Here is an 11,319-nt window from a genome sequence, read left to right as displayed (position 1 = left end):
TAAACTCTATTTGCAGCTCATTAAATTAAGATTGTCCATACATAATGACTTGGTAAAACAAAACATTTGAACTTATGGCTAAGTGGCAGTTAAACAATTTTGAGTTATTTTATGGGATGAAAATTTCTAGAGTCAGGATGCTATATTGTGTTACTACTCTGTCCTGGGCAGTGGTAATTACAGTCACTATCACCATACTTTATAGTTGGATATCTAGACCAGTGTTCTTCAATCTTACTGTGCAAAGGCACACTTTTTTCATGAAGAAATATCATGAGTCACACCACCATTAGAAAATGTTAAAAAAAAAAAAAAAAAGGGAGGGGGGCCAGAGAGATAGCATGAAGGTAAAGCATTTGCCTTGCATGCAGAAGGTCAGTGGTTCAAATCCTTGCATTCCTTTTGGTCCCCCAAGCCTGCCAGGAGCGATTTCTGAGCATAGAGCCTGGAGTAACCCCTGAGCGCTGCCAGGTGTGACTCCCCAAAAAAAATGTTAAAGTTCTGTGCATATATTGACTATATATAAAATAATTCTCTTGAATAAGAAATAAACACAAAGAAATATTTTATAATTACTTTATTATGAAATAATCTAATGATTGGTCTGTTTGTGAGCCAAAACCACATGTTACAGATGAGATTGGAATTTTTCCCCTGGCACACTAGTTAGTGTGCTTTGGCACAGTGATTGAAAAACACTGACCTAAACTTCCCTAGGCATGAAGAAAAGTCTTCACTTCTTCAGTATATCACTCACTCTTGATTGTTCCAGAACACAGTTCCTTTTCATAATACAAATCAAAAAGTGACATTTGATACCTGGAGATTTGTGACCAATTTAACAATATATATAAATGCATATATATGCATACATACAGATGTATGTAATGTGTGTATATGCATGATGTAAGGGATTCCTGGATACTACCAATAATACTGAAAAGCACACCTAAGGCATCTTTATAGTAAATATATAGTATAAGTTCATTTATTAAATGGACGTTCAAATTGCATCTCCATAGGAGATACATTTTATATACATTTTGTTGGGGGATTTTTTTTTTTTTTTTTTTTTTGTTTTTTTTGGTTTTTGGGCCACACCCGTTTGACGCTCAGGGGTTACTCCTGGCTATGTGCTCAGAAATCGCCCCTGGCTTGGGGGGACCATATGGGACGCCGGGGGATCGAACCGCGGTCCGTTCCTTGTCTAGCGCTTGTAAGGCAGACACCTTACCTCTAGCGCCACCTTCCCAGCCCCTTGTTGGGGGATTTTTCACTGTGCATTTCTATTTGTTTCTCTCTTCACTTGTTATTTGTCTTTTGTTTGTTTTCCTGTGTCATCCTTAAATGTCCTAACAGCCTTCAGATACTCTTGTGTAGTCTCAAAGCCAAGAGGACCCAAGTCCTAGATCTTGATATGAAACTTATTCTATTTTTGAGGTCCATGACAATTATAAAATAATTGGAGCTATTGGCTTGTTGAGAAAGGGACTTCCTAGAATTGCCATCTGTCTCTAATAGAATTTTAAGTAGTATATATGTTTTCATTTGACAGGTGAGTGTCTTCTCTGTTGCTAGTTATATTATTTTCAGTGTTCTACAGGATGTCTTCCTAAATTGAAGTTTAAACTGAAATTCCTATAATTTTACGAATTTTTATTTAAATTGTTTAACTGATCAAATTGCTTCTTTGCTCAAAAGTCCACAGTAACTTAGTAAGCTGCCATATTAAATGCTACTGTTTGTCTTCTCTAAACCTTACTTCCACTTCTGTCTAACAGGGACATAAATTTAAATTTCTTCAGTCCTTCAAGACCTGGCCCTGTTCCTGATTCCTCAAGAAATCTTGATTCTTAAATCTTATTTTATTGTCTTTCTTTCACTCCCTACCAAGCTTCAAGTTTGTAAGACATGCTCTTACATCAAATTATATATTGTCTTATACTGTTCCCAGCTGGTACTTGTATATTAGTCTTGTCTCCCTCATGAGAATGTAAGCTCCTTTAAGGGCAGGGACCATGTCTTAAATTTTTATACCCACCACAGTGCCTAGCAGTGCTTGGCACTTGGGTGCTGAATAAATACTTTATTTCTTGATCAGCAAACTATTATCTGGTATTTTTTAATTTTAATTGGATTAACATATGCATCAAGTTTGTGCCTAGTTACAAAGTTTACTGAATAAAAGTGGGATGGAGCAAAACTGAATATAATTAAGGCATTTGCTTGGTGGTCATACAGGCTAGACAACAGTGACCACCAGCTTTTATGGTCATGTTATAAATCAAGAATTAGGGCTAGAGAGGTAGTACAAAGGGTTGAGCACATGTTTTGCATTCAAGAGTCCTGGGTTCCATCCCTAGCAGCTCATAATTCCTCACATGAGTCAAGATTAAACCTTGAGGGCCCAGAGAGATAGCACAGCGGCGTTTGCCTTGCAAGCAGCCGATCCAGGACCAAAGGTGGTTGGTTCGAATCCCGGTGTCCCATATGGTCCCCCGTGCCTGCCAGGAGCTATTTCTAAGCAGACAGCCAGGAGTAACCCCTGAGCATTGTCGGGTGTGGCCCAAAAACCAAAAAAAAAAAAAAAAAAATTAAACCTTGAACAATGCTGTATGTGGCCCCAAAATAAGATTGGAGATATGTTTCAGTGGTATAGAACTTGTCTTGCAAGTGTGAGACCCTGAGCTTGATTGCTGATACTGCATGTTGCCAGCACCAGCACTGTGGCCCCCCCTTCCCTCCAAATAAGCCTTTACAAGAAGAAAATATTTCCACACCCAGGTTCAAGAGCTTCATTAAAAAATACATTAGAGGGGCCGGGCGGTGGCGCTGGAGGTAAGGTGCCTGCCTTGCCTGCGCTAGCCTAGGACGGACCGGACGGACCGCGGTTCGATCCCCCGGCGTCCCATATGGTCCCCCAAGAAGCCAGGAGCAACTTCTGAGCGCATAGCCAGGAGTAACCCCTGAGCGTCACAGGGTGTGGCCCAAAAACCAAAAAAAAAAAAAAAAAAATACATTAGAGGGGCCGGGAAGGTGGCGCTAGAGGTAAGGTGTCTGCCTTGCAAGCGCGCTAGCGTAGGACGGACCATGGTTCGATCCCCCGGCGTCCCATATGGTCCCCCCAAGCCAGGGGCGATTTCTGAGCGCATAGCCAGAGTAACCACTGTAGTGTCAAACCGGGGTGTGGCCAAAAAAAAAAAAAAAATACATTAGAGGGCACGGAGATGATAGCACAACGGCATTTGCCTTGCAAGGCAGCCGATCAGGACCAAAAAGGATGGTTGTGGTTCGAATCCCGGTGTCCCATATGGTCCTCCGTGCCTGCAGGAGCTATTTCTGAGCAGATAGCCAGGAGTAACCCCCTGAGCACCCCCGGGTGTGGCCCAAAACCAAATATATATATATATAATATATATATAATATATATATATATATAAATATATATACATTAGAGGGGGCCGGAGAGATAGCATGGAGGTAAGGCATTTGCCTTGCATGCAGAAGGATGGTGGTTCAAATATTGGTATCCCATATAGTCCCCTGTGCCTGCCAGGGGCGATTTCTGAGCATAGAGCCAGGAGTAACCCCTGAGAACTGCTGGATGTGACCCAAAAAACAAAAAAAAAAAACACATTAGAAATATTTATTTTGGGGCCAGAGGGATAGCATGGAGGCAGGGCATTTGCCTTGTATGCAGAAGGACGTTGGTTTGAATCCTGGCATCCCATATGGTCCCCTGAGCCTGCCAGGAGCGATTTTTAAGCGTAGAGCCAGGATAGATTAATTAATAAAATAATAATAAAAAGAAAAATTTGTTTTGGTTTTTGGGCCAAACCTGGTGGTGCTCAGGGGTTACTCCTGGCTTATTACTCAGAAATAGCTCCTGGCAGGCACAGGGGGACCATATGAGATGCCAGGATTTGAACCAACCACCTTAGGTCTTGGGTCTACTGCTTGCAAGGCAAACGCCGCTGTGCTATCTCTCCGGCCCCAAGAAAAAAATTTTATTTTGTTTTGGGTGCTACCTCAGCAGTGCCTGGGATCACATCTGCTATTGGGTTCATAAGACATGCTGGGAATTGAATCCAGTTCTTCATGTGCAAGGCAAGTACTCTACCTGCTGTACTATTTATTGCTCTGTCCCCCCACCCCACCCCCCAAAAAAAACCTTATTTTTATCCCTGACACAGCATGGTTTCCTGAGTACTGCCAAAAGTGGATCTCCAGGGCCTGGAGAGGTGGCGCTAAAGATAAGGTGTCTGCCTTACAAGCGCTAGCCAAGGAAGGACCGCGGGGGATCGGTTCTATCCCCCAGCGACCCATATGATCCCCCAAGCCAGGGGCAATTTCCGAGCACTTAGCCAGGAGTAACCCCTGAGCACTGAACGGGTGTGGCCCAAAAAACAAATAAACAAAGGTGGATCTCCAGGCACCTGATTCAGAATAACCCATGCACACAACAACTGGGCAAGGCCTAAAAACAAAATGTATGGGGGTCAGAGAGAGAGAGACTCAATAGGCTGAGCATGTAAAGGAAGACTAGGCTCAATCCCTTTCTCATGGTCCCTGAGAACCAACACAAGGACCAACCTTCTCCCCACAGCCAAATAGTGTATATGTCTAACTCCTACCTAATCTTTTAGAAAACTTCAAATACCTTTGAATAATTATTTGCTTATTACCTGTATATAAAAATTCTATACAGAATTTTCCTTTTGTGGGTATAATGATTCACTCCTCATAGTCCAACCCCAAGGGAATGAATCTGTAGCAGGGACCCATGAGAATTAATGAACCAAATTAGACGTAAGGGGGAAAAAAAAAAAAAAAGAGTCGGCTTCCAGCCTCTTTTTTTTTTTTTTTTTTTTTTGGGTGGGGGGGTCACACCCGCCAGCGTTCAGAGGTTACTCCTGGCTCTATGCTCAAAAATCACTCTAGCAGGCTCGGCGGACCATACAGGACGCCAGGATTTGTACCACTGTCCTTCTGCATGTAGGCAAACGCCTTACCTCCATGCCATCTCTCCGGCCCCTGCTTCCAGCCTCTTGGTCCAAGAGCCCACCAAACCAACATCTATTGACCAGCTCAATCCACAACCAGGAAGGGGAGGGTCAAGTGACAGACAAAAGTACCTATCTCAAGTCTGAATGAGCTTTTTATATGTAAAAAGGATGAGTGAAAGGAAAAAGGAAGATGGCAGCCTTGGGCGGTCTTCGTTTTAGGTAAAACAAGATTAACAGTAGGATGCGCAAGAGGTAGCTTGTGGTATATCTGGCATATATATATAAAAAACCAGTATATCTGGCAATACTCAGATACTACTGGTGGTAGAGAACCCTCCAGTCAGGGATTTAGCCCATGTTTCCTACATGCAAAGCATTCACTTTTGGGGGAGCAAAAGAGTACAACAAGTAGGGTTCTTGCCTTGCAGGTGACTGATACAGGTTCAAACCTCAACATCTCAGATGGTTCCTAGAACACCATCAGGAGTAATTCCTGAGTTCAAAGCCAGGAGGAATCCCTGAGTAATATCTTCATTCTCTATACTTTTAGTTTTTAGCCCTGCATTTTACTTTGAATCTGCAAAATAGCTGGGTCATTAGTCCAGAAATGATGTATGAGTAATTCACACCTGTGATTTATTTTCCTATACCATTTTGGGGGGGGGGGGTCACACAGGCAATGCTCAGGGATTACTCCTGGCTCTGCGCTCAGAGTCGCTCCTGTCAGGCTCAGGGATATGATATGGGATGCTGTGATTCGAACCACTGTCCTGCATGCAAGGCAAATGCCCCACCTCCATGCTATCTCTCCGGCACCCAGACTTTTTTTGGTTTCTGGATCACACCCGGCAGTGTTCAGTGGTTACTCCTGGCTCTATGCTCAGAAATTGCCCCTGGCAGGCACAGGGGACCATATGGGATGCCGGGATTCCAACCACCATCCTGTATGAAAGGCCTTACCTCTATGCTATCTCTCCGGCCCCAGACCATTTATTTTGAAGAACAATGGAGCCAACTTCTTTTTTTTTTTTTTTTTTTTTTGGTTTTTGGGCCACACCTGGCGGTGCTCAGAGGTTACTCCTGGCTGTCTGCTCAGAAATAGCTCCTGGCAGGCACGGGGGCCATATGGGACACCAGGATTCGAACCAACCACCTTTGATCCTGGATTGGCTGCTTGCAAGGCAAACACCACTGTGCTCTCTCTCCGGGCCCGGAGCCAACTTCTTTTGTGGGTGCCAGGAACCAAATTTAGAGCCTGGAATCAATATTTAAAGTTGATGAAGAGGTTAGAAAAAAGAAAAATAGAACACCCTCACAAGTTTCAAACCAAACCTCAAGCCCCACCAAAAGTGATCACTAAGTGTAGAGCCAGAAGTAATCCCTGAGCACTGCTGATTATCACCCTAAGACAAAACACAAAACAAAGAGAATTGGGGTTTGGTTTATGCCAAACAGAAAGAGATGCCATAGTCTATAATTTAAAAAAAAAAAACACCCTCATATCACATTCATGAAGATGGCAAGAATGCACAGTGGGGAACAGGCAATGAAGATACATTGGCTGTACAATGAAAATAGCAGAGAAGGGGCCAGAGCGATAGCACAGCGGTAGGGCACTTGTCTTGCATGTGGCTGACCCAGGATGGACCTGGCTTTGATCCACAGCATCCCATATGGTCCCCCTAGCCAAGAGTAATTTCTGAGTGTAGAGTCAGGAGTGTCACCTGAGCATCACCAGGTGTGGTCCAAAAAAACAAAAACAAAACAAAACAAAACAAAAAAGAAAATGGCAAAGAAACATCATGGGTTAGGACGGGGAGGAGGAGAGGTTAGTAAGGTAATAGAGGTTTAGAAGAGCTTGTCAGGACAGTCTCTGGTGGTCATTACAGGACATTAAAGACACCTAGGTCCTGGGGCCAAGGGATATCATGGAGGTAAGGTGTTTGCCTTGCATACAGAAGGACGGTGATTCTAATCCTGGCATCCCATATGGTCCCCCAAGCCTACCAGGAGCGATTTCTGAGCGTAGAGCCAGGAGTAGCCCATGAGCTCTGCCGGGTGTGAACCAAAAACAAACAAGCAAACAAAAAAAGCCTAGGTCCTTACCTGTAAAAAAGTATTCTTGAAGTTCCTCCTTGACTCAGCTAGAGCCAATATAATGTAATAGAACAGCTTCTCCCAGAGAAAGATTGTCCTGTTCTCCAAAATTACAAGCCTTGGGCCCAGTCTGTTTTGCCAAACCTCAGAGAGTTCTAAATTTTTTTTTTTTTTGGGAGGGGGGTTTGGGCCACACCCGGTGACGCTCAGGGGTTACTCCTGGGAGTTCTAAATTTTCAGAAGAAAGGGGAAAGAAGAGAAGTTACAAAAGGTTTTGGGGCCGGGCGGTGGCGCTAGAGGTAAGGTGCCTGCCTTGCCTGTGCTCACCTTGGATGGACCGCGGTTCGATCCCCCGGTTTCCCATATGGTCCCCCAAGCCAGGAGCGACTTCTGAGCGCATAGTCAGGAGTAACCCCTGAGCATCACCGGGTGTGGCCCAAAAACCAAAAAAAAAAAAAGGTTTTGACAGTCCTATAAAGTGATTTCATTTATTTAAAAATAGTATATTTGGGGCCGGAGAGAAAACATGGAGGTAAGGCGTTTGCCTTGCATGCAGAAGGATGGTGGTTCGAATCCCGGCATCCCATATGTTCCCCTGAGCCTGCCAGGAGCGATTTCTGAGCGTAGAGCCAGGAGTAACCCCTGAGCGCTGCCGGGTGTGACCCAAAAAACAAATATAATATTTGTATATATATATATATATTGTATATATATATTTGTGTATATATATACATATATATTTGTATATACATATATATGTATATATATTGTATATATTTGTATATATATTGTATATATATATATTTGTGGTGTGATTTACAATACTGTTAATATTATCTCATATATATAGTATACATATTATATATTTCAACACTATACCCACCACTAGATTGTCTACTTTTCTTTATTAATGTCCCAGTGGTCCTTTCCATTTATATCCTTCCTCCCCTCTCCCATTCTTTTCTGTTGACCAACTCTGCAGTTATGCTAACTGTATCCCTTTGTTGCTCTCTTACTGTGTATGTTTGTATTCTACATATGAGAGAGATCATTTTCATTTGGGGGTGGTGTAGGGATTCACATCCTGGTTCTGTTCTCAGGGATCATTCATGGTGGGTATCTGGGAATCTTATATGGTAACAGGGATCAAACTTGGATCATCTACTTGCAAAGCAAGCACCCTATATGAGAAATCATTTTCATCCTATTTGGCCCAAAGAGAGTAGAGAAGGTAAGGTGCTTACTCTGTATGAGGCCAGCCCAGATTCAGACACCTGGCACCATATATGGTCTCAGCAACACAAGGAGTCACTCCTGAGCACAGATTCAGGAATAGTCTCTGAGTTCTGCCAGTTGTTCTCCATTGCCCTCCACCCACAGGAAAAAAATGATTATTTTTACTCATATACCCTAAATCTGAGTCTCATTAGAAACTTAAGTCTCCAAAAGTGGGCTTCTCTGGAAAATGCCCTGTGAATAAAAGGACTGAGGTATGCAATGGAGTAAAACAAAGGGCCCAGATATAAACTCAGATTTTATATTTTATTTTGTCATTTTATGACAAAGGAACTGGGTATGCAAAGTGGAGCTAGGTAACCTACTTCAAAAAGTTGTATTAGCAAAACAAAACAAAAAAAACAGGGGCCAGAGCCGTGGTGCAGTGGTAGGGCATTTGCCTTGCACACAGCTGACCTAGGATGGACCGTGGTTCTATCCCCCGTCTCCCATATGATTCCCCAAGCCAGGAGCGATTTCTGATTTTTTTTTTGGTGTGGTCCAGAACAAAACAAAAAGTTATATTAGGAACTTTTAATAGCTATATGCAAAAGTTGAATCCATATCTTACATCACACTCAAATTAATTCAAATATTGATTAGAGACCTTGAGATTAGACCTGCATCTATAAAATACATTGAGAAAAATAGAGAGCAGAACTCTCCATGATTAGGACCTGAGAGGTGTTTTTCTTTTTTCTTTTTTTTCCTTTTCTTTTTTTGTTTTTTGGGTCACACCCTGTGGCGCTCAGGGGTTACTTCTGGCTCTGCACTCAGAAATCACTTCTGGCAGGCTCAGGAGACCATATGGGATGCTGGGATTCGAACCACCATCCTTCTGCATGCAAGGCAAACGACCTACCGCTGTGCTTTCTCTCAGGCTCTCTGGTATCTCTTTCTTATTCTTTTATTTCTACTGGGGGGGGGGGATGCACCAATGTGTGGAATGGACCGATCAAGCTCCTATTCCAGTTCCTAGTGCCAAAAATCCATTTAATATATTGTCGTCGGATAGACGATGTATCAGATATTAAACTGATAAGAACAGATATTACACTTGATCTTAGCCAAAAGGCCGAGAAGCGATTCTTCCCTATTCTTCTTAGGTCCTTTTATTAAAACTGCTGAAGTTTCTGCTTAATGGTCACTCTTGATGATGCTTGTGAAGAATATGTGGTTTTGAGGATTGAACCCAGGCCTTGTGCAAGCAAAAATTGTGCTCCAGTCCACTGAGCACGCTCTCTCTCTCTCTCTCTCTCTCTCTCTCTCTCATCCCCTTGGCAACATTTTTAAAAGCTAGAACATTTTTAGCTAAGAACTTCACATTATGAAAACTTGGAGAAAACAATAAATAGTCCCTTACTAAAGCAACTGTTAGTATTAAGTCATCAATATCAAGTAGTACCTGAAGAAGATACCTCAGTTATAAACCAAAAACAGGAGAGTGTGAAACCTAAGAAGGATAAGCTTGGAAAAACAGAGTGTGGCAAACTGTTTTTGTTATGCGCTTTTGCTATGCATGAAAAGCAGAACCTGTTCTTGCTGTTCTAAAGGAAGAGTAACTCCCCATAACCTCTAGGGGATTGTAACCTCCTGTTAAGTGTACACATGATGCCTTAAAGGAGAGGATGTTCCAGCAACAATACCATAACAAGATGTGTGATCCAACCCTGTGACACATGAGGTGCTGACCACCACAATTTCAACAAGATGAGTGTCCCAACCCTATGACACATTGGATCAGATGCTGTACCCCTTCATATCTTCCCTTTCTGAACTATAAAAGTTCCAGTTTTTCTTTGATCAGGGCTCTCTAGTCTTTGTCCAGAAGCCTAGCTCGCTAGAATTAATAAACCTGCTTTGCTATTTGCATTCTTGTTGAATTTGGAGTCTTTATTTGAGGCAGTGGGTTTCCACGGACCCTAACAATGATCCTCCAAGCCTGCCAAGAGCAACCCCTAAGCAAATAACCAGGAGGAAGATCTAAGTACCACTGGGTGTGACCCCAATACAAAACAATAACCAAATAACTACAAAACCACTAAAAGCTAACATTTTATAATAATGCAAGATTGAAAAAACTAAGTTAGAAGCTTTTTTTGGTTAATAATGATGTGTATTGCCAGAGAGATAGCACAGCAGCGTTTGCCTTGAAAACAGTCGATCCAGGACCAAAGGTGGTTGGTTCGAATCCCGGCGTCTCATATGGTCTCCAGTAGTCAAATAGCCAGGAGCTATTTCTGAGCAGATAGCCAGGAGTAACCCTGAGTTTTATATAAAACCAAAAAAAAAAAATAATGATGTGTATTAATTGGATGTCTTTCTACTGGTAAAGGACAATATGTGTCATATTTAGCAGTCATTAGTATACTTTGTTGTGGTGGTGGCAGTGCTGAGGTATATTATATGTATATGTTTAATAAAGTATGAACTAGAACTATTAAAACTTAAAAAAATAAAAGAGGGAAGGGCCAGAGCAATAGCAGTGGTATGAAGCTTGCCTTGCACCTGGCTGACCCAGGATGGACCTCGGTTCAATCACCGGCATCCCATATGGTCCCTCAAGCCAGGAGCGATTTCTGAGCACATAACCAGGAGTAACCTGAGCGTCAGTAACTGACATCAGTAACTGAGTGTCACTGATGTGGCCTCAAAACCAAAAAATAAATAAAAGAAAGGCCAGAGAAATAGTACAGTATGTAGGATGTTTGCCTTGCTTACAGCTAACTGGGATTCAATTCTTGGCACCCCATGTGGCCTCTGGAGTAAGGCTATAAAGCTTCCTGAGGGTAGAACCTAGAATAATCTCTGTGCATTGTCAGGTGTGGCCCCAAAACAAAAACAAATAAAAAAGAAGGGGGAAAAAATTCGACAACCTCTTTAGAAAATAACACCATATTCTAACCAGATTTATTGTTATTTGGGGATGCTCAGGGGCTAT

The 11,319-nt window shown here is 42.5% G+C and overlaps 1 pseudogene; it reads right to left on the bottom strand.

Moving 5' to 3' along the window:
- Positions 1-9,302: 9,302 nt before the first annotated feature.
- On the bottom strand, positions 9,303-9,465 carry LOC125994775 (uncharacterized; annotated as a pseudogene).
- Positions 9,466-11,319: the final 1,854 nt, after the last annotated feature.

The sequence above is a fragment of the Suncus etruscus genome, chromosome 1, assembly GCF_024139225.1.
Source record: "Suncus etruscus isolate mSunEtr1 chromosome 1, mSunEtr1.pri.cur, whole genome shotgun sequence".
NCBI classification, from domain to species: domain Eukaryota; kingdom Metazoa; phylum Chordata; class Mammalia; order Eulipotyphla; family Soricidae; genus Suncus; species Suncus etruscus.
Note: the sequence above shows the minus strand (reverse complement) of the source record. Positions and strands in the feature narration are given on the sequence as shown.